Genomic DNA, 22,912 nt, shown 5'->3' with positions numbered 1-22,912 from the left:
TAGGGACTACGCACACAACCAGGAGCAAGAGAATTAAATCATATGTTAGCATCACCCTTTAATGAGAAAGGAAACAACTTAAGAATATAATGATAGCGAATTTTTTCCTCATGAGCATATAAGGTGGCTATATCATTCAGTTTAGTAAGATGTGCCATAATAGTTTCGGATTCATAACCGTGGAAAGGATCAGATTCAACCAAAGTAATTAACTCAGGATCTACAGAATATTCATAGTCCTTATCAGTAACAAAGACAGGTGAAGTAGCAAACTTAGGATCATATTGCATTCTAGCATTCAAAGATTTTCTTTCAACTTGGCAAGAAGTTTCTTAAGATCCTCTCTATCTTTACAAGCAAGAAAGTCCCTATCTACATTTCCGTCCATAACATAGCCCTCAGGTATAACGGGAAGTTCATATCTAGGAGAGCTAGTCTTATCAGGTGTTTCAAAGTTTCCACTTTCAATAATTTCATCGGTTTCAGAAATATCATCAGTTTCAACATTCTCAATATCTTTAGCTCTAGCAAGTTGTTCGTCAAGTCACACAGTGGCAATGTATTATCAAGCAAAGAAGAGGTATCATCATAAGCATCATGCGTAGAAGAAGTAGCATCATCAATTACTTGCGACATATCAGAATCAATAGCAGGTGTAGGTGTCACAAGCTTACTCAAAACAGAAGGTGAATTAGGTGCAGAGCTAGATGGCAGTTCCTTACCTCCCCTCATTCTAGAGGAAAAAAATCTTGGTTTTGGTATCTTTCAAATCTTCAGAGTGATCAACAGATATAAACCCCAAGTGACTCGGAGAATAGAGCTTTGCTCCCCGACAATGGTGCCAGAAAAAGGTCTTGATAACCCACAAGTATAGGGGGTCGCAACAATTTTTGAGGGTAGAGTATTCAACCCAAATTTACTGATTCGACACAAGGGGAGCCAATGAATATTCACGAGTATTAGTGATGTCTACTACACAACTTGTTCTTGTAGACTCGTGTTGGGCCTCCAAGCACAGAGCTTATCAATCCGTGGGAGGCATAGGATGAATATGGTCTCTCTCAAACAACCCTGCAACAAACTAATACAAATTCTCTTGTGTCCCCAACACACCAAATACAATGGTAAGTTGTATAGGTGCACTAGTTCGACGAAGAGATGGTGATACAAGTGTAATAATGATAGTAGATATTGATTTTTGTAATAGGAACAATAAAAAACAGGAAGGTAGCAGGTAACAAAAGTGAGCACAAACGATATGGCAATGCTTGAAAATGAGGCCTAGGGTCCGTACTTTCGCTAGTGCAAGCTCTAAAAAATACTAATATAATCGGATCATATAACCATCCCTAAACGTGCGATGAAGAACCACTCCAAAGTTCCTATCTAGCGGAGAACATAAGAAGAAATTGTTGGTAGGGTACGAAACCACCTCGAAGCTATTCTTTCCGATCGATCTATCCAAGTGTTCGTAGTAAAATAACACCAAGTTATCCTTCCCGATCGATCTATCCAGAGTTCATACTAAAATAACACCAAGTTATCCTTCCCGGCCGATCTATCAAGAGTTTGTACTAAGATAACACCAAATAATTTCAGATTCATAATACTCAATCCAACACAAAGAACCTCAAAGAGTGCCCCAAGATTTCTACCAGAGAAATAAAGACAAGGACGTGCATCAACCCCTATGCATAGATTACCCCAATGTCACCTCGGGGATCTACGAGTTGAGTGCCAAAACATATGATACCCCATTGTCACCACTTATATTCATAGCAAGACATACACAAAGTGTTCTCAAATCCATAAAAGTATTCAATCCGATGGGAATGAAATCTCAAAGGGAAACCTCAATTCACAACAAGATAGAGAGGGGAAAACACCATATGATCCAATTATATTAACAAAGCCCGTGATCATCAAGATTGTGACATCTCAAGAACACGAGAGAGAGAGAGAGATTAAACACATAGCTACTGGTACAAACCCTCAGCCCCGAGGGTGGACTACTCCCTCCTCATCATGGTGGTCGCCGGGATGATGAAGATGGCCACCGATGATGATTTCCCCCTCCAGCGGAGTGCCGGAACGGGGTCTAGATTGGTTTTTCTTGGCTATAGAGGCTTGCAGCGGCGGAACTTCTGATCTAGGGTTATTTTAGATGGTTTCTCTATTTATAGGATTTTTGGCATCGGTTTCATGCAAAGATGGGCCTCGAGGCAAGTCGGGCCCCTCAGGCGCGCCCTGGTGGGTTGTGCCCTCTCGCGGCTCTTCTGGCCCTTCCACGAAGCTTCGGGCTCTCTTTTGTTCCAAAAAAAACGTCAAAAAGATTCAACTCATTTGGAGAACTTTCATTTTTGCACAAAAAACAACACCATGGTAGTTCTGCTGAAAATAGTGTCAGTCCGGGTTAGTTCCATGCAAATCATACCAAAACCATATAAAATTGTTGTAAACATGGCATGAATACTTCATAAATTATAGATACGTTGGAGATGTATCAATTAGCAGCTGAGTTGTCAATTCAACCACACCTGAAAGACTTAATATCTGCAGCAAAATATTTAGTAGCAAAGTAGTATGGAAGTAATGGTAACGATGGCAAAAGTAACTGTAGTAGTTTTATAGTAATTGTAACAGCAGTAGCAACGAAAGTAACTTAGCAAAGATCAATACATGAAAAGCTCGTAGGAAATGGATCTGTAATGATAATTGTGTTGGATGATATTCATCATGTAGCAGTCATAACATAGGGTGACACAAAACTAGCTCCAATTCATCAATATAATGTAGGCATGTATTCCGTATATAGTCATATGTGCTTATGGAAAAGAACTTGCATGCCATCTTTTGTCCTACCCTCCCATGGCAGTGGGGTCCTAATGGAAACTAAGAGATATTAAGGCCTTCTTTTAATAGAGAACTAGAACAAAGCATTAGCACTTAGCGAATACATGAACTCCTCAAACTACGGGAATCACCGGAAAGAATCCCAATTATTGTCACCTTGGGGTAAGCGGATCCTAATTCGTAATAGGTGTCTACAACTTAAAAGATAGGATCAAGAACACAAATATATTCATGAAAACATAATAGGTTCAGATCCGAAATCATGGCACTTGGTCCCTAGTTGTCGGCGTTCTGGGAATGGGGGTCCCCAGACTTGCCTGCCTGCAGCCTACGGCGTGGCTCTGCCAGCGGGCCCGTACGGCCCATCTTCACCAATAAGCATTCAAGACCCTCGCGAGGGGCCAAGCCTCGCGAGGCAGACGGCACAAGACCTCCTCGGAAGCGGCCTCACCAAGCTGGCTCGCGAGGGGCGGAGAGTTCAAGGCAAGGCAAACCTCGCGAGGTTCCATGACGTGAGCCATGACGATCGAGACCAGGCGGGCGCTAGCGCTCACAGTGTCTGTGTTTCCTCTTTGGTGCTAAGGAGGCAAGCGCAGACGCAGAGTACCGAGGTGTCAAGCAAAGGTTTCCATATCAGTGCAACGAGACCAAGACCAGCGGGACGGCAAGACGAAGGTCACCGTGGAGCCCAAGACGGCGTCACCACCAGAGCCTTTGGCCGGCGAAGACTGCTTTTGTCAGGATAAGCTGTACTAGCTGTCCCCTTTCGAATTGGCCATTGTTGGCACCCTTCCCACTCAATATTTGGGGAGAGGATCAGGGCCTCTATAAATTGGATTAGCCACCACCATAGAGACCAAGCTTTAGAGAGACCTAGATCCAACCCATCGACATACTCACCTAGCACAAGAACACCTCAAGAGGCTCTTCTTCCCCCTTGTACTGTTCATCCTCAGCCCAAGAGGCAATCCACCACCACCACCACACTGGAGTAGGGTACTACACCACAACGATGGACCGAACCAGTATAAATCTTGTGTCCCTTGTGTTGTGAGATCGTCGAGTTAGTCCTTGAGATCTTAGCAAAGCTAGGACGTGGATCGGTAGGGGGAGATCTTCACATGCACGCCAGATTTCGAACCTTAAGGGTTTTGCCGGAACCCGTGATCTGACATTTGGCGCGCCAGGTAGGGGTGCCCCGAAGCTTCCCTTCCGTCACTCCGCGTCCCGTTGCCTCATCATCTCCATGGCAGACACTCGCCACGCTCCCGCCGAGCGCCGGGCTGCCCTCGCTGCCCGCGTTGCTCAGACGGCTCCCGTCGGCGGGCCACCCTGTTGTTCTCCGTCGCCTGCCGCCAACGCCGCCACCGGCCTGGTGGGGAACGAGCACCAAGCATCCTCGCTGCATCCCTCGGTGCGGCGGGACGGCCGCACCGCTAGTCCATCGCTGACCCCGGCCGGTTCGTCATCCCACGCTCGTCGCGCTCCCGTGGACGCGCAGGCCGCTCTGTGCATGGCGTGCGAGCTCCTGCGCTACCGCCCTGTCTATGACTTCTATGAGGACTGGCTCGACCGCATCGCCGAGCTCGTCAGCGCCGCGGGGGGCTCCCCTGTGCCGTCCCTCTTGCTGCCTCGCCCTCCGCCAGCCGCGGGCGACGTGGCCCATGGAGCGCCTCCACCACCTCTGCCCCGAGACGGAGTCTTGTCGCCCAGGCGCGCGGCCCCACGGCGCATCTTGCCGCGTCCGGCGCCCACGCAAGAAGAAAGAAGCTGCCAAAAAGTCCCTCGGTCACGAGAAACCCCCGTGCTCCTTGCGCCACCACGGCAAGACCGCATCCCGCCTATGGCGGCGGTGCACGGACCCCATCAAGGACAAGTTCTCCACCAGCGCAAAGTCTCGGTGACCGCTCCCTACTCCTAAACTTGCCTCCAGGCTCGATCTCCTCCTGGAACAAGATGTGTGACCATTTCGTTGCCAACTTCCAGGGCACTCGCAACCGCCCACCGGCTCCGGGTGACCTACGCCGCGTCAAGAAACAACCAGGGGAGACCCTCCAGAAGTACATCCAGCGCTTCAAAAATGTTCGCCTCAAGATCCCCAAGGTGACGGACGAGGCCATCATCTCCGTGTTCTCTGATGGCGTTTGTGATGTCAAGATGAAGGAGGAGCTCGCCATCCACGAGGAGCTGTGCACATCTCTAGAGCTGTTCAACCTGGCGACCAAGTGCGCAAGAGCTAAGGAGGGGCGCCTCTCCCTCCTCGAGCTCTCGGCTGCGGACCCAGAGGAGAAGAAAGCCAAGTCCAAAGACGGGAAGCGCAAGGGAGCAGCCGTGCTCGCGGCGGAGCCGGACACAAAGCGCGGCAAGGACCAGCCCGAGTCATCTAGGAGCAGCCGACCGTTCTGCGCCTTCGATAACCTGCATAGCCACAACACCAGCGACTGTCAAGAGCTCAGAGCCATTCAAGAAGGACGCCTCGGTCGACGCCCCGAGCGCAACGACCGGGGCTACGGCCGAGGAGGAGGACGTGGTGGTGGACGCTGGGACGACCGGGGCCCACGCCAGGAGTGGCGCGACCGGCCTCGTGAGGACCGCTGGCAGGACCAGCCTCACAAAGGCGCCAGGAGGGATCAGCCTCGTGAGGACCGTCCTCAGGGCAATGCTAGGCTTCCTCCACTGCCTCCACCAAGAAGGAACGACTACCACCACCAAGACGAGGGGCTGGGGGCTTCCAGGCGCCACGTGCTATCGCCTACATCTTGGGCAAAGCTCAAGCCCCAGCCTCACAGCGTATCATCAAGCAGTTTAGTCGCGAGGTGAACGCAGTCCTTCCCAAGCTCAAGGCTACACGGCCGCTCAGGTGGTCGAAGTGTGCCATTACCTTCAGCTCAGCAGATTAGCTCAAGTGCGCGGCCACCACCGGCGTTCTCCCAATGCTTTGTTCACCCATCATCAGCAACGTGCAAGTCACCAAGACCCTCATCGACGATGGTGCAGGGCTCAACATCCTATCTGTCGAGACGTTCGACAACCTTCAAGTGCCATACGATCAGGTTCAGCCTACCAAGCCTTTCTCAGGAGTGGCCGACGGCTCCACCACACTGATAGGTTAGGTCCGCCTCCCAGTCACCTTTGGAGAACGCAACAACTACCACACCGAGCTCGTCGACTTCAATGTCGCCCACATTCTTCTTCCATACAATGCTATCCTCGGGTATCCAGCCCCGGCCAAGTTCATGGCAGTGACGTACCACGGCTACAACGTCCTCAAGATGCCAGGAAGCGGCGGAATCATCACATTCCCCTGCGAAGAAAGAGATGCGATGTGCTCCCTTGAGCGCGCCTTCCAAGCGGCGTCAATCGAAGACCCTGGTAACAATGCAGCTCGGTACCCTCCTGAGGTCGTCCCCATAAGAAGAAGCAGCTACTCCGTGCCGAACCTCAGGAGGGCAGCGCCGCCAGTGGTAGCTCGTCAGGATCAACGCCCGCACTTGGGGCGCCTCCCTCTGTCGCATAGGAAGGCGCGCCCGGCGCCCTCCTCGGGCAGGGCTTGGGGGCTCTCTTCTGGTGGGTCTCAGGCCTCGCCAAGGTCACGAGGGAGGCGCTCGGGCACCACTTGGAGGTGTGTTTCGCGGCACGTTTCCCTCAAGAGGACACTGGGCAGGGAGCGCCCGGAGCTTAGGAGTTCATCACTAAGGTATCTCAGGAGCTTCAGGAAGCAAGAGCAATATGCAGCGACCGCCGCCCACCTGGCGTTGCTCCCCACCCAGGCGAGGGTGGTGAGTTGTGCGTCTGCATCGACATACCAGGGCTCAACGGAGCCGCATCTCAGGAGCGCTTCTGGCCTTCGCGTGTTGGGCGTTGTGAAGGTCCACCTCATAGCTACGTTCGCATGCCGTTCGGCCTTCCGAGCGTGGCTGCTGCCTTCCAGCGCAACCTGCAGAGCATCATGGTGGGTCAGGAGGCCAGGCACCACGCAGTCCTGGGAGAGATGGTGAGGGTCCTCAAGGAACCGCCTGGACCCCCAGAGCCTCCTGAGGCTCAGGGCCCCAGTGGCTCATGAGGAGCGACCCCTTCGCCGCATACCTTCAGCTGCCCCATCTCTCCATCATCAACAGAATCAGGTGACATCTTCCAAGTTTATTTAACTGGGAGTGCCCTCAGGGCTGCATCATTCCCATGCCGCGTGGGTCCGTCCCTGTGGCATGTATCCATTTTTATGTCTTTAGCTTACCTTGCTGGGCCCGCCCCTCGGGCTGCATCATCCCCAAGCCGCTCGGGCTGGACCGAGTGGCTCGTATCGTTCATGCATTTATCTAAGCTAGTTCGCTTTCCATGCTTAATCTATCTATGATTATCACCTGCTTGATTCTCACCCTCCACGGGGGCTACTCACGCTGGCACGATGCTTGTGCTCGGGTCCGTCCCTGCAACATCGACAAACCTGAGCGGTCGAGCTTTGCCTCACGGCATGCCCCGCGCATGCCCCCTCACCAGGCCCTTAGTGCCTTCATCTCCTCGCGGAGCAACTAGCGGCGGACCGGCAACCATAATGGCAAACTGTGTCTCTCCTTGTACTGGCTTGCAAGAATCTCCTGAAGATGACGGCAGGCGGAACCGCGAGCTCCCTCTTCTCCCATGCAATCCGCTTGCGCGTTAAAATGGGGGCTCCTGAGCATCGCGACTCAGGGGCTCTTACCAGCTCTCCAGCCCTCACCCCCTGGCCTTGACCATGGCACGCGACTTGGCATACCAGTGGCGGCTGAGCTCGCTCGAGGGCCGGGACCTGAGGACGCGGAGCACGAAGGAGAGCATGGAGAAGGGGAGAGGCTCGCATGGGCCTGGCCTAGCTATGCTTCAGACGCCTATGTACGAATCTAGCGCATCGTGCGGAATCGACCCCGGACCGTCAAGGTAAGTCCCGAGCCCGGGTTGGCTAAACCGCTAAGGACTAAGAACCATACTAGCCGCAGCCCTGATGTAGCAACGTCACCCCTTTTCCTACCTCTCAACAGCTTCTTGAGCGCTAAAGGGGAGCTCCTGAGCATCGCGCCTCAGGAACTCTTACTGGACCTCAGGCCGCTCACCTCCTGGCCTTGACCACGGCACGCGACCTGGCGTATGAGCGACGGCTACAGCCTGCCTGGGGACCGGGACCTGTCAGCATAGAGCGCCAAGTCATCGCGAGGTTGGAAAGGGAGACCGAGCTGAAGCAGTACTCGCGCTCGCGCAAGTTCATAATAAGGACAATATTGACAAGAGACATTACAAAACCTTTACACCCCCATGGGGCATTTCTTAATTCCTCGCAGGAAACAAAAGACAGGAACTTAGGGAATCCTAACTACACGCACCCCTGTGGACGACGCCATCATCAACAGTGGACCACCAGAGGCCGGCTCCAACCTCATCCAGATCAGCTGCGGCGGTGGACTGACGCTGCAGCCCTGCTCCGGGCTCGGCGGGAGCTTGGGGGCACGTACCTGTCGTCGCTCGTCTCCGGGGTCTCGTAGAGCTCGGGAGATTGCCGGACTCCCAAGTATCGCCGCTGCTTCCAGAGGAACTGCTGGCGACGCGGGCAGCAGACCCCACCCCAGCCGCGGCGCCAGCCTGATGACCCCACCTGGGGCAACACTACAGACGGCGGCCTTCTGCGTTGAAGACCTTGAACAACAGCGTGGAGGCGCCATCGTACACGAAGTGGATCGCGACGGTGCCCTCCGCACGACACACTCAGGCGACCTCACCCCAGTTTCGGGTCATGAAGATCTTCCCCGAGGAGATAGCCTCAACCTCCGCTCCAGTCGCCGGCGTGTCACAGTCGGCGTGCTGCAGCCAAAGCTCGAGGGGCCCCCTCGGCGGCATCTCCGCTGAGAAGAAGGAAGGGAAGCGGATCCAACTGCTCGGGGGCATCGCCGCCCACAGCACGAGATCACATGAGGAGTCCATGGCGTGGACTCCAGGGGCGGCGACGCGCGCCACCGCGGCACGGCGACCATGGCCACGGCACGCGTGCTGACGCTCGTCGCCTCTCCCTCATGAGCCCCCGGCTTGGGCGTACAGGGGTAACGGATACCCGGGAGGAGGCCGCTCGCACCAAGGCCTCGTCACCACCTGCATTGCCGCCTCGCCGTGGCGGTGGGCCGGCCTCTCCTTCGGCGGGAGCGACACCATCCCGCCAAGGGGAATCTTTCCTTTCTCTGCCACAAAAAACCTTTGGATGGGCGCCATTGGTGTCGGCAATGGTGCGAGGGGGGAGAAGCAAGCTGAATGGCAAGAGATGTGCGACGGGGGATCCGCCCCCTCCTATTTATAGCAGGAGAAGGCCAACCAACGCCCCCACGATCATAGGTAATGATGGGTTTTCCTTGCATGTCACAGGGACTTGCCAAGTCGGGCAGTTGCCGAGGCTGCATGGGGAAGCGGAGACGCCCACGTCCAGTCAACCGCCACACGTCAACCAAGGCCGCAGGCTATTGGTCCTCGTGACGCTCCGCACTTGACCCTTGGCTTCGCCTCGAAGCCAAGCCCGAGCACGCCTTGGGCCCGGGAGCTACTGTCGGCGTTTTGGGAATGGGGGTTCCTAGACTTGCCTGCCTGCGGCCCACGGCGTAGCTCTGCGAGCGGGCCCGTATGGCCCATCTTCACCAACAAGCATTCAAGACCCTCACGAGGGGCCAATCCTCGCGAGGTGGACGACACAAGACCTCCTCGGGAGCGGCCTCACCAGGCTGGCTCGCGAGGGGCGGAGAGTTCAAGGCAAGGCAAACCTCGTGAGGTTCCAATGACGTGAGCCATGACGATCGATACCAGGCGGGTGCCAGGCAGGCGCCAGCACTCACAGTGTCATTGTTTCCTCTTTGGTGCTAAGGAGGCAAGCGCAGACGCAGAGTACCGAGGCGTCAAGCAAAGGTTTCCATATCAGTGCAACGAGACCAAGACCAGCGGGACGGCAAGACGGAGATCAGCGTGGATCCCAAGACGGCGTCACCACCAGAGCCTTTCACAGGCGAAGATTGCTTTTATCAGGATAAGCTGTACTAGCTATCCCCTTTCGAATTGGCCGTTGTTGGCTCCCTTCCTACTCACTATTTAGGGAGAGGACCAGGGCCTCTATAAATAGGATTAGCCACCACCATAGAGACCAAGCTGAGAGAGACCTAGATCCAACCCATCCACATACTCACCTAGCACAAGAACACCTCAGGAGGTTGTTCTCCCCCCTTGTACTGTTCATCCTCATCCCAAGAGGCAATCCACCACCACCACACTGGAGTAGGGTATTACACCACAACGGTGGCCCGAACCAGTATAAATCTTGTGTCCCTAGTGTTGCGAGCTCGTCGAGTTAGTCCTTGAGATCTTAGCGAAGCTAGGACGTGGATCGGTAGGGGGAGATCTTCGCGCGCACCCCAGATTTTGAACCTTAAGGGTTTTGCCGGAACCCGTGATCCGACACTAGTGCAAGTATTATGCATTGCAAAGTCATAGCAACATCATTCTCAGAACATAGTGGATACTAGGGATCAAACCCTAACAAAACTAAATTGATTACATGATAAATCTCATCCAACCCATCACCTCCAGCAAGCCTACGATGGAATTACTCATGCAAGGCGGTGAGCATCATGAAATTCGTGATGGAGGAAGGTTGGTGATGATGATGGCGACGAATCCCCCTCTTCGAAGCACCCAACAGACTCTAGATCAGCCCTCCCGATGAAGAACAGGAGGCGGCGGCGGCTCCGTGTCATAAAACGCGATGAATCCTTCTCTCTGATTTTTTTCTCCGCGAATAGGTAATTATAGAGTTGGAATTAGGGTTAGAGGTGGTCCAGAGGGCCCACAAGCCTGGTAGGTGCGCCATAGGAGGGTGGGAGCGCCCCTAGGGATTGTGTCCCCTGGGTGGCCCTCTCTGGTTGATTCTTGAGCCAATATTTTTTATATATTCCAAAAATATTCTCCGTAAATTTTCAGGTCAATCCGAGAACTTTTATTTTTGCACAAAAATAACACCATGGCAATTCTGCTGAAAACAGCGTCAGTCCGGGTTAGTTTCATTCAAATCATGCAAGTTAGAGTCCAAAACAAGGGCAAAAGAGTTTGGAAAAGTAGATACGATGGAGACGTATCAGGGAACGCAACAGAAATGGTTCAACTTAACAAGATGTGCGTGATATACAGCAAACAGGTTCCTAATCAGAAATGTGTGCGAAGACCCACAATAGCACAGACAATTTCTGCTAATAAGCCATGTGTGTTATGAAGGAAATATGCCCTAGAGGCAATAATAAAGTTGTTATTTTATGTTTCCTTATTCATGATAAATGTTTATTATTCATGCTCGAATTGTATCCATCGGGAACCTAAATACATGTGTGAATACATAGACAAACACTATGTCCCTAGTGAGCCTCTACTTGACTAGCTCATTGATCAAGGTGGTTAAGGTTTCCTAACCATGGACATGAGTTGTCATTTGACAACGGGATCACATTACTAAAATAATGATGTGATGGACAAGCCCATCCGTTAGCTTAGCATAATGATCGTTCGGTTTTATTGCTATTGCTTTCTTCATGTCAAATACATATTCCTCTGACTATGAGATTATGCAACTCCCGGATACCGTAGGAATGCCTTGTGTGCTATCAAATGTAACAATGTAACTGGGTGATTATAAATATGCTCTACAAGTATCTCTGAAGGTGTTTGTTGAGTTGGCATAGATTGAGATTAAAATTTATCACTCTGAGTATCGGAGAGGTATCTCTGGGCCCTCTCAGTAATGCACATCATAAGCTTGCAAGAAAACGACTAAGGAGTTAGTAACGAGGTGATGTATTATGGAACGAGTAAAGAGACTTGCCAGTAACGAGATTGAACTAGGTATGAAGATACCTATGATCGAATCTCGGGCAAGTAACATACCGATAGACAAAGGGAATTATGTATGTCGTCATAAAGATTCAACTGATAAAAGATCTTCGTGGAATATGTAGGAATCAATATGGGCATCCAGGTCCTGCTATTGGTTATTGACCGGAGAGGTGTCACGATCGTGACTACATAATTTCTGAACCCGTAGGGTCGCACGCTTAGCGTTCGTTGACGCTAGAGTAGTATTGGGATATTTGATGAGTGGTAAAAAATGTTGTTAGGAGTCCCGGATGACACCCCTGACATCATGAGGATTCTCGGAATGGTCGAGAGGTAAATATTCATATATGGTAAGTCATATTTTGGGTTCCGAAAAAAAGTGTAGTTGTTTTGGTATTGTACCGGGAAGCTTCTAGAAGGTTCCGAAGGATTCCGGAGGGGTCCGGAAGTCCACAGGTGGGTTCACCACGACCCAAGGGATAGCATGGGCTGCGGGGAGGTGCCCTGGCCTTATTGGGCTAGGTGCACCAAGTCCTAAAAAGCCCATGTGGCCAGGGAAGGAAAAAAAGGAAGGAGTCCTAGTAGGAATAGGATTGGACTTGGAGTCCAAGTCCTCTCCCCTTAGCTGCGCCCTAGGGCTTGGAGGGGCTGTTTCCCATGCCCCTCCACCTATATATAGAGGGGAGGGGCACCCCAAGAGGACACACCAAGCCCTTGGCACCCCTCTCTCTCCCATTACTCCGTAGTTCCACCGCCTTGTCCCGGCGACGCTTAGCGAAGCACTGTCGGTACTCCACCACCACCATCACCACCACGCCATCGTGTTGGTTGTGATCCCATCTAATTCTCCTCTCTCGCATGTTGGATCAAGAAGGAGGAGACGTCATCGAGCCGCACGTGTGCTAAACTTGGAGGTGCCGTCCATTCGGCACTAGATCGGTTTGATCGTGATCGAATCACGAACAGTACGACTACATCAACAGCCCTGTTAAAACGCTTCCGCTTACGGTCTACAAGGGTACGTAGACACACTCTCCCCCTCATTTCTATGCATCTCCATGGATAGATCATTGCAGGTGCGTAGAATTTTTTTTGTTTTCCATGCAACATTTCCCAACAGTGGCATCATGAGCCAGGTCTATGCATAGATGATGTGCATGAGTAGAAAAAAAGAGTGGTGGGCGGTGATAGTCATACTGCTTACCACCAACGTCTTATTTTGGTTCGACGGTATTGTTGGATGAAGCGGCCTGGACCAACCTTACATGTCCACGCACATGAGACCGGTTCCACCGACAGACATGCAAACTAGTTTTGCATAAAGGTGGTTGGCGGGTGTCTGTTTCTCCTACTTTAGTTGAATCGAATTTGACTACGGAAGGTTAAAACTACAAACTTGACGAAACACCTTGGTGGTATGATGCGTTGGTAAGAACGGTTCTTGCTAGAAGCCCGTAGTAGCCACGTAAAACTTGCAACAACAAAGTAGAGGACGTCTAACTTGTTTTTACAGGGTATGTTGTGATATGATATGGTCAAGACATGATGTTACATACGTTATTGTATGAGATGATCATGTTTTGTAAGATATCTGGCAACCGACAGGAGCCTTATGGTTGTCTCTTTATTGTATGAAATGCATACGCCATGTAATTGCTTTACTTTATCACTATGCGTTAGCGATAGCTGTAGATGCAATAGTTGGCGAGATGACCATGACGCAAAGATGGAGGTCAATGTGTCGAGCCGGTGACGATGGAGATCATGACGATGCTTTGGAGATGGAGATCAAAAGCACGAGATGATGATGGCCATATCATGTCACATATTTTGATCACATGTGATGTTTATATTTTTATGCATCTTATTTTTCTTAGTACAGCGGTAGCATTATAAGATGATCCCTTCACTGAATTTCAAGGTAGAAGTGTTCTCCCTAAGTATGCACCATTGCTCCAGTTCCTTGTGTTGAGACACCACGTGATGATCGGGTGTGATAGACTCTGCGTTCACATACAACGGGTGCAAGACAGTTTTGCACATGTGGAATGCTTGGGTTAAACTTGACGAGCCAAGCATGTATCGACATGGCCTCGGAACACTGGAGACCAAAAGGTCGAACGTGAATCATATAGTAGATATGATCAACATAGAGATGTTCACCATTGATGACTACCCCATCTGACGTGATGATCGGACATGGGTTAGTTGACATGGATCATGTATCACTTAGACAACTTCAGGGATGTTGATTTAAGTGGGAGTTCATTAGTAATTTGATTAATTGAACTTAATTTTTCATGAACTTAGTCCTGATAGTATTTGCAAATCTATGTTGTAGATTAATAGCTCGCGATATAGCTCCCTTATTTTTGATATGTTCTTAGAGAAAAATAAGTTGAAAGATGATAGTAGCAATGATGTGGACTGGGTCCGTGATCTGAGGATTATCCACATTGCTACACAGAAGAATTATGTCCTTGATGAACCGCTAGGTTACAGACCTATTGTAGGAGCAGATGTAGACATTATGACCGTTTGGCAAGCTCGATATGACGACTACTTAATAGTTTAGTGTACCATGCTTTACGGCTTAGAATCGGGACTTCAAAACCATTATGAACGCCACAGGGCATATGAGATGTTCTAAGAGCTGAAATTGGTATTCTAGACTCATGCCCGTGTCGAGAGGTATGAGACCTCTGACAAGTACTTTGCCTACAAGATGGAGGAGAATAGCTCAGCCAGTGAGCATGTGCTCAGAATGTCTGGGTTGTACAATCGCTGGAATCAAGTGGGAGCTAATCTTCCAGATAAGATAGTGATTGACAGAGTTCTCTAGTCACTATCGCCAAGTTACTAGAACTTTGTGATGAACTATAATATGCAAGGGATAAAAAAAACGATTCCCAAGCTCTTCGCGATGCTGAAATCCGCGAAGGTAGAAATCAAGAAAGAGCATCAAGTGTTGATGGTTGACAAGACCACTAGTTTCAAGCAAAAAGGGAAAGGGAAAGAAAGGGAACTTCAAGAAGAATGGCAAGCAAGTTTCCACTCCCATGAAGAAACCCAAAGCTGGACCTAAGGCTAAAATTGAGTGCTTCTACTGCGAAGGAAATGGTCACTAGAAGTGGAACTGCCCCAAAAACTTGGCGGATAAGAAGGATGGCAAAGTGAACAAAGGTATATTTGATATACATGTGATTGATGTGTATTTTACTAGTGTTCGTAGTAACCCCTAGGTATTTGATACCGGTTCAGTTGCTAAGATTAGTAACTTGAAATAGGAGTTGTAGAGACTAGTTAAAAGCGAGGTGACGATGTGTGTTGGAAATGATTCCAAGGTTGATATGATCACCATCGCACACTCCCTCTACTTCGGGATTAGTGTTGAACCTAAATAAATGTTATTTGGTGTTTGCGTTGAGCATGAATATGATCAGATCATGTTTATTGCAATATGGTTATTCATTTAAATTAGAGAATAATTGTTATTCTGTTTACATGAATAAAACCTTCTATGGTCATACACCCAATGTGAATGGTTTATTGAATCTCGATCGTAGTAATACACATATTCATAATATTGATGCCAAAAGATGCAAAGTTGACAATGATAGTGCAACATACTTGTGGTACTGCCATTTAGGTCATATTGGTGTAAAGCGCATCAAGAAACTCCATGCAGATGGGATTTTGGAATCACTTGATTATGAATCATTTGATACTTGCGAACCATGTGCCACATGGGCAAGATGACTAAAACTCCGTTCTCTGGAAAAATGGAGCGAGCCAATGACTTATTGGAAATAATACATACCGATGGATGCGGTCCGATGAGTGTTGAGGCACGCGGCGTGTATCGTTATTTCTGGCCTTCACAGATGATTTGAGCATATATGGGTATATCTACTTCATGAAACACAAGTCTGAAACATTTGAAAAGTTCAAAGAATTTCAGAGTGAAGTAGAGAATCATCGTAATAAGAAAATAAAGTTTCTACGTTCTGATCATGGAGGCGAATATTTGAGTTATGAGTTTGGCCTTCATTTAAAACAATGTGGAATTGTTTCACAACTCATGCCACCTGGAACACCACAGCGTAATGGTGTGTCTGAACATCGTAAACCATACTTTATTGGATATGGTGCAATCTATGATGTCTCTTACCGATTTACCATTATCGTTTTGGGGTTATGCATTAGAGACACCCACATTCATGTTAAATAGGGCACCGTCTAAATCCGTTGAGACGACAGCGTATGAACTGTGGTTTGGCAACAAACCAAAGCTGTCATTCCTTAAAAGTTTGGGATGCGAAGCTTAGGTCAAAAGGCTTCAGCCTGATAAGCTCGAACCCAAATCAGAGAAGTGCATCTTCATAGGATACCCTAAGGAAACAATTGGGGTACACCTTCTACCACACAACCGAAGGCAAGATCTTTGTCTCCAAGAATGGAACATTTCTAGAGAAGGAGTTTCTCTCGAAAGAAGTGAGTGGGAGGAAAGTAGAACTTGATGAGGTAATTGTACCTTCTCTCGAATTGGAGAGTAGCACATCAGATAAATCCGTTCCCGTGATGCCTACACCAACTAGAGATGAAGCTAATGATCATGATCATGAAACTTCAGATCAAATAACTATTGGACTTAGTTGGTCGAACAGAGCACGTTCTGCACCAGAGTAGTACGGTAATACTGTCCTGGAAGTCATGTTATTAGTCCATGGCGAACCTACAAATTATGAAGAAGCTATGATGAGCCCAGATTCCAACAGATGGCTTGATGCCATGAAATCTGAGATATGATCCATATATGGGAACAAATTATGGACTTTGGTGGACTTGCCCTATGATCGGTAAGACATAGAGAATAAATGGATCTTCAAGAAGAAGACTGACACTGATGGTAATGTTACTGTCTACAAAACTTGACTAATCACAAAAGGTTTTCGACAAGTTCAAGGGGTTGACTACGATGAGACTTTCTCACCCGTAGCGATGCTTAAGTCTGTCCGAATCATGTTAGCCATTGCCACATTTTATGATAATGAAATCTGGCAAATGGATGTCAAAATTGCATTCCTTAATGCATATCTTAAAGAAGAGTTGTATATGATGCAACCTGAAGGTTTTGTCGATCCTAAAGGTTCTAACAAAGTGTGTAAGCTCCAGCGATCCATTTATGGACTGGTGCAAGCATCTTGGAGTTGGAATATACGCTTTGATGAGGTGATCAAAGCATATGGTTTTATACAGACTTACGGTGAAGCTTGTATTTACAAGAAAGTGAGTGGGAGCTCTGTAGCATTTCTTATATTATATGTGGATGACATATCGTTGATCGGAAATGATATAGAATTTCTGGATAGCATAAAAGGATACATGAATATGAATTTTTCAATGAAACACCTCGGTGAAGCTGCTTATATATTGGGCATCAAGATCTATAAAGATAGATCAAGACGCTTGATAGGATTTTCACAAAGCACGTACCTTAATAAAGTTTTGAAGTTCAAAATGGATTAGTCAAATAAAGGGTTCTTGCCTATGTTATAAGTTATGAAGTTGAGTAAGACTCAAAACCCGACCGCGGCAGAATATATAGAGAGAATGAAAGTCACTCCCTATGCCTCAGTCATAGGTTCTATAAAGTATGCCATTTTGTGTACCAGACCTGTTGTATGGCTTGCCATGAGTTTGGAAAGGGGGTACAATAGTGATCCAGGAGTAGGTCACTGGACAATGGTCAAAATTATCCTTAGGTATCTAAAGAGGACTAAAGAAATGTTTCTCGGTTATGGAGGTGATGAAGAGTTCGTCATAAAGACTTACGTCGATGCAAGCTTTGACACCAATCTGGATGACTCCGAGTCTCATTCTGGATACATATTGAAAGTGGGAGCAATTAGCTAGAGTAGCTCCATGTAGAGCATTGTAGAGCATTGTAGACATAGAAATTTGCAAAATACATATGGATCTGAATATGACAGACCCGTTGACTAAACTTCTCTAACAAGCAAAACATGATCACACCTTAGCACTCTTTGGGTGTTAGTCACATGGTGATGTCAACTAGATTATTGACTCTAGTAAACTCTTTGGGTGTTGGTCACATGGCGATGTGAACTATGGGTGTTAAATCATATGGTGATGTGAATTGGATTATCGACTCTAGTGCAAGTGGGAGACTGAAGGAAATATGCCCTAGAGGCAATAATAAAGTTTTTATTCTATATTTCCTTATTCATGATAAATGTTTATTATTCATGCTAGAATTGTATTGTTCAGAAACCTAAATACATGTGTGAATACATAGACAAACAATATGTCCCTAGTGAGCCTCTACTTGACTAGCTCGTTGATCAAAGATGGTTAAGGTTTCCTAACCATGGACATGAGTTGTCATTTGATAATGGGATCACATCATTAAGAGAATGATGTGATGGACAAGACCCATCCATTATCTTAGCATAGTGATCGTTCAATTTTATTGCTATTGCTTTCTTCATGTCAAATACATATTCCTTTGACTATGAGATTATGCAACTCCTAGATACCGGAGGAACGCCTTGTGTGCTATCAAACGTCACAATGTAACTGAGTGATTATAAAGATGCTCTACAGGTATCTCCGAAGGTGTTTGTTGAGTTGGCATACATCAAGATTAGAATTTGTCACTCTGAGTATCGGAGAGGTATCTCCGGGCCTTCTCAGTAATACACATCATAAGCTTGCAAGCAAACAACTAAGGAGTTAGTGACGAGGTGATGTATTACGAAACGAGTAAAGAGACTTGCCAGTAACGAGATTGAACTAGGTATGAAGATACCGATGATCGAATCTCGGGCAAGTAACGTACCGACAACAAAGGGAATTATGTATGTTGTCATAAAGGTTCCACCGATAAAAGATCCTTGTTGAATATGTAGGAATCAATATGGGCATCCAGGTCCCGCTATTGGTTATTGACCGGAGAGGTGTCTTGGTCATGACTACATAATTCCCGAACTCTTAGGGTCACACGCTTAACGTTCGTTGACGCTAGAGTAGTATTGGGATATTTGATGGTTGGTAACAACATGTTTTTTAGAGTGCCGGATGAGATCCTGTATGTCACGAGGAGTCTCGGAATGGTCGAGAGGTAAAGATTTATATATGGGAAGTCATATTTTGGGTTCCGGAAAAAGTGCAGTTTTTCGGTATTGTATTGGGAAGCTTCTAGAAGGTTCTGGAGGATTCCAGAGGCGTTTGGAAGTCCACAAGTGGGTCTACCACGACCCAAGGGCTAGCATGGGCTGCGGGGAGGTGCCCTGGCCTTATTGGGCTAGGCGCACCAAGTCCTCAAAAGCCAATGTGGCCAGGGAAGGCAAAAAAAAGGAAGGAGTCCTAGTAGGAATAGGATTGGACTTGGAGTCCAAGTCCTCTCCCCCTTAATTGTGCCCTAAGGCTTGGAGGGGATGTTCCCCATGCCCCTCCACCTATATATAGAGGGGAGGGGCGCCCCAAGAGGACACACCAAGCCCTTGGCGCCCCTCTCTCTCCCGTTACTCCGTAGTTCCACCGCCTCGTCCCGGCGACGCTTAGCGAAGCGCTGCCGGTACTCCACCACCACCATCACCACCACGCCGCCGTGTTGGTTGTGATCCCATCTACTTCTCCTATCTCGCTTGCTGGATCAAGAAGGAGGAGACGTCATAGAGCCGCACATGTGCTAAACTCAGAGGTGCCGCCCGTTCGGCACTAGATCAGTTGGATCATGATCGGACCGCGAAGAGTACGACTACATCAACTGCATTGTTAAACACTTCCGCTTACGGTCTACGAGGGTACGTAGACACACTCTCCCCCTCGTTGATATGCATCTCCATGGATATATCATTGCATGTGCGTAGAATTTTTTTTGTTTTCCATGCAACATTTCCCAACATGTTGTGGGCAAACTCTTGCTAGTACACAATTGTCAGTGATTGATGAATTCATCACCGACGGGTTCTCTAGTATGGTCCGTGTGCGATGTCATTGCATACAGAACAACAATATATGTACTTATACCTTATCAGGACTTGATTCCATAACCAAATTTTACATCCAATTACATAGGTCACTACTGCAGGATGGTGCTAACGCGACACTTTGATCAGAGACCCTTCGACGAAATTGTGTGCGATGCAATAATCACAAATAATGGTGTAAAACCCCGTCATAAAGGTGCAAAATGTTTGCCATGCTGGATGCATCAAACACGGTTCAGATTTTAGTTGTGTGTGCGATGCAGGGCATACGGTTCAGTTCAATTAACTATTTGCGATGAGGAGGAACAAAAGAAATGAGGAGTCAGATGAAGGTGTGTGTGATATATAGAATACGGTTCACTCGGATGAACTATTTGTGATTTGGCAACACAAAAGAAACGGTCAGCCAGATCAAGGTGTGTGCGATATACGACATGCGGTTCACTCGGATGAACTGTTTGCTTTGAGCCAAGAGAACAGAAATGGTTCAATATAACAAAATGTGTGTGATACGCAGCAAACAGGTGTGTAATCGGAAACGTGTGGGAAGAGACGATTCCTGTTAACAAGTCGTGTGTGTTGTGAACAGACGATTGCTGGTATACAATTGTGAGTGATTGATGAAAACATCACCGATGGGTTCCATTGTTTAGTCAGTGTGCGATGTGATTTTGTTTGTCCGCACAACATATATACTTAATAAGATAGTATTGCATTGCATAACCAAATTAAGCATACAACTACACAAGTGACTACACACATAACATTTCCACACACCAAAATAACCAATTACATGCATACTAAACTAGGAGAAATGAGGATCTAATCATCCATATATTGTTGCGACGACGCTTGCCATTGCTCTGTTTCCGGCTGGATCCCTGGCCGTTTTGGGGAAGGAGGCATTTCCTCATGTCAACGATCCGGCCGTACATGTCGTAGCTCCTATATGCCTCCTTGGTCGCATACACGACGTGAGCTTTGTCGAGTATCTCCATCCAGGCCGAGTGCCAGGCATGCTTGTCCTTGTTGCAGGAATCCTTCATGCCTCTGTGGTAGGGGTCGATGATGGCCTCGGCGAGGTGAACCAGTGAGTCCTTCTCATGATCCTTGCTCCCTCAGATCTTGTATTGGCCCCGGATGTTGACAAGATTCTGGCAGGTGATGCCTGAATTCTCGATCGCCTTTACATCATTGGTGATGTCCACCATAGCGAATATGTAGTGGGGGCTCTTGACAAACCTGGTGAAACGCTCGCAAGTCCTTGTGGCCAGACAGTGGTGGTAGACGAGGACGTGGTGGCGCATGCACATTTGGGCGACGACGACCTTGGGACGAGACCCGACATGAGCGCGGGTGTACTCGAGGTCGAACCCGACCACCTTGTACTTCTCCTCGGTAAGCAACAGCTCCATGATGTGGATGGAGTGCTCCACCCAGACCGGGTCGTTGGTGTACACCACCAAGAGGTCCGTGAACCTTCTGTGCGTGTCCACCACGACATGCATGGTGAACTGCTGCTCGTCGTCGGCAGCCGCTCGGAGCGCCATTGGAGCCACACAGGATACCCTCTAAGAATTTCTCATGGTGGGTGTGCTTCTTGCAATGGGGGGGCACGATCGAAAGGTTGAAGAGACAGAAGAGTTAAATGGCCATTGTAATAAAAGGGAGCCGGACGGCCTGTAATCATCACGTCTTGTCACAACGTTCATAGCGGAGGATTCCAGTGCACGCTTGACAACACCGCACCACACGCATTTCGTTTGACCATGCGTGGGCTCGAAGAGGCACCAAATGTATCATCGGTGAGCTTTGTCCCGCGCTACCATGCAGTTTGCCGCGCTAGCTTCCCGCCCGGCTAGTTTGGCCACGCCTCGGCTAGAAGATGGACAAATCGTGGGCGTTTATTGGCAAAAAGCTTTGTAAAAACAAAGTGTGTGGAATGACTTCGGTCATAATTTTACCCGTGGGTGATGAGGTCAAAGTTACACAGAAGGGTTATGATGGACACTCGAGTGCGATAATTAATTCTACTCTCTACAAGGCACACGGTTGAAGAAACCAACTGTGTGCAATAATGTCGAAGATCGTAGTCGAGTTAGCTATACAGATCGTGTGCTGTGAGACCGACAAGGTAAACAGATTCGAGAATGGTTAATAAAATCTAAGACCATTGCATATTAAGGTCAAAATAGTGCTACCAATATACGGGTCTCATACGATGCCATTTCAACGATTGTACCACAAAAGCTCAAAATATTACAAGGTTCAAATTCTGGAGTTATATGGCTCGAATTCAAATATTACAAGGTTCAAACTGATATTAGAAATGAAATTCATCTCATCAGCTGCAAACTCTCGCGCTGATCCACTGAACATGGATATCAGAGAGGTTCAAACTAATATTACCACTTCTATGTCTGGTTTCAAAACCTCATAATTTTTGCAAAGGGGTCAGCCACTAAGAAGCCATGTATGGGGTTGACACGACGACTTTCATTACTCTGTCATCTGAAGTTCCCAATTGAAATTCAGCATTTTTGGAGCCTATTCCATTTTTCTGCAGGCGCCAGCGCTGATCAACAAACCATTTATTTTTGCGAAATAAATGTAGGGAAAACCTCATTACCTTCAGCACCTTTGCTCTCAAAACAAAGAACCTGGTGAATATAATCTCCGGTAAGGTCCCTCGGTAGGAGTTCAAAGTAATTTCCGAGAGATGTGGATCTAGGCATTCGACGTGATTGTTATATCGTATCACATTATCCACCACTGGGCCTAATCTTATCTGCAAAAGAAGAAAACGTGTTAGTGCCTACATGCAGTTTTGAACACTACTACAGGCCTATTTGGTTTGCAGGATTTGTAAAATGCACTAACATGCCATCTTCGGTCTGACATGATTAACATGGGCATTTGATTACATTCTAGAAAAATGTAGCCTTGTTCACAAGAGGTTGGAGTGAATGAAAAGTTCCCTAAGAAAACTAGTACAGATGAATCCAAAGGAGGAATGCTTATGGATTCTAACCATATGGATCAAGCAACCGATATGGGGGGGGGACATGTATGTACTGAAATCCTCCAAAGGAATCCTTCAGAAATTGTTGTACATTGTCATTGTAAACTTGGAAAAATGTGTCACAAATTGAACTCCCTTATGG

The sequence above is a fragment of the Triticum urartu genome, chromosome 3A, assembly GCF_056163025.1.
Source record: "Triticum urartu cultivar PI428250 chromosome 3A, HENAU_Tu73, whole genome shotgun sequence".
In the NCBI taxonomy this organism is placed as follows: Eukaryota; Viridiplantae; Streptophyta; class Magnoliopsida; order Poales; family Poaceae; genus Triticum; species Triticum urartu.
Note: the sequence above shows the minus strand (reverse complement) of the source record.